This window comes from Schistocerca nitens, chromosome 7 (assembly GCF_023898315.1).
Source record: "Schistocerca nitens isolate TAMUIC-IGC-003100 chromosome 7, iqSchNite1.1, whole genome shotgun sequence".
NCBI lineage: Eukaryota > Metazoa > Arthropoda > Insecta > Orthoptera > Acrididae > Schistocerca > Schistocerca nitens.
This window is the reverse complement of record NC_064620.1, coordinates 106,524,196-106,525,965: the sequence shown is the minus strand read 5'-3', so window position 1 is coordinate 106,525,965 and position 1,770 is coordinate 106,524,196. Positions and strand designations below refer to the sequence as shown.

At 46.8% G+C, this 1,770-nt stretch overlaps 1 pseudogene; it reads left to right on the top strand.

Moving 5' to 3' along the window:
* Positions 1-1,108: 1,108 nt before the first annotated feature.
* LOC126195905 (5S ribosomal RNA) lies at positions 1,109-1,226 on the top strand (annotated as a pseudogene).
* The last annotated feature ends 544 nt before the right edge of the window (positions 1,227-1,770 follow it).

Here is a 1,770-nt window from a genome sequence, read left to right as displayed (position 1 = left end):
TCGTCTTTTTGAAACCCATGCTGATTCCTACAGAGTAGGTTTCTAGTATCCAGAAAAGTTATTATACTTGAACGTAATACGTGTTCCAAAATTCTACAACTGATTAATGGCTGTACTTAACGCTCAGTGGTTATGAAGAAGGAGCATTTGATCTAAAAAGACAAAGTAGATCTGGCAGCAGCATACACAGAGTTAGAGCAGTTGAGAGCTTTATTTGGCACTAGTTAAGTCGCAGTAGATGTCAGACATGCCCAATTTGACAAAAGGTTAAACAGAACCTGCAAGTCTGTTAGCAACAGGAAAGGAAGTTAGTAGTGGTACACGGTACCCTCCGCCATGCGCTGTAAGGTGGACTGTGGAGTACCGGTGTAGGCATAGATGTAGATGTAGGATGTACCAATTCAGACGTTTCCAGCAGCTTAAGTACTTTGGAGGCTGTAGGAAAACGTGTGTAGACAAGCCAAGCAGTTTGGGAACAGTCTGACAGGAAGGGAAAAAAGCTACAAGCTGAGGCTAATAGCACTCAGAGTGTTAAAAAGATCAAGAATGTGCTTCTGCTTGTGAGTAATCATGGGAAGAGGGTCTCAATTGCTGCAGTTCTGCCTGGTTAATGATCATAAAGAAAATACTGTTTTTAAGCCATGTGCTGGGCTCGGCGATTTTATCCGTCATTTAGGTTTTTTGGTGAAATATCTTGATAAAAAAATCATCTGTGATTATTGCTGGTGCCGCGAATAATCAGGAGCATAATCTCAACAACGACATCAAGCCTATCGCAAGAAATGTTTCTCACAATAAGGAGAGGTTTGCGTCACTCTTTGAGTGATACCACAATCTTTGGATGCAGCACTCTGTTTCAAGTAAATACGATGCTTCAGAATTCGCTCAACAGAGTGGAGTAATCACACATCGGGTGTGATTCAGACATCGCTCTTCACACAGTCACACCACTCGTGACATGGTCTACACCTGAATGTTTCAGTTAATAGATTACTTGCACAACAAATTTCTTGAAGCATTGAATATAACCAGCCTGTCTAAGACGCGGTTCTCACTGAGGTGATACAATAGGCCAGTGTTTTTCAACCTGTGGGTCGCGACAGCCTGTGGCAACGGCCTTGCCGCAGTGGTAACACCGGTTCCCGTGAGATCACCGAAGTTAAGCGCTGTCGGGCGTGATCGGCACTTGGATGGGTGACCATCCAGGCCGTCATGTGCTGTTTCCATTTTTCGGGGTGCACTCAGCCTCGTGATGCCAATTGAGGAGCTACTCGACCAAATAGTAGCGGCTTCGGTCAAGAATACCAGCATAACGACCGGGAGAGCGGTGTGCTGACCCCACGCCCCTCCTATCTGCATCCTCCACTGAGGATGACACGGCGGTCGGATGGTCCCGGTAGGCCACTCGTGGCCTGAAGACGGACTGGGTCGCGACCGCCTGGGGGGGTGTCGGTCACAAAGCCTTGCTCAGGGGGTCATGGTCGCAGCAGGAGAAAGCAAAGAAACATATCCATTTTATGCTCGCTCAGAGCGAAGCGCGAAGACAATAATCACGTCAGTGCTTGCTGCTGGGACAACAGATTGTAGTGACCGAAAACGCGCGACTTTGCCCCCTTGACCCCTTCTCACCCCCACACCTCTACCGCGGCAAAGAATATAATTATATCTCTGCCCGCAGAACACTGCGACCTCTTTTCACATTGCACCTGGATATCTCGATCAGTATAGTGTCAACAGAAAGAAAATTAAATGCGTTACTTTTGAATTCGC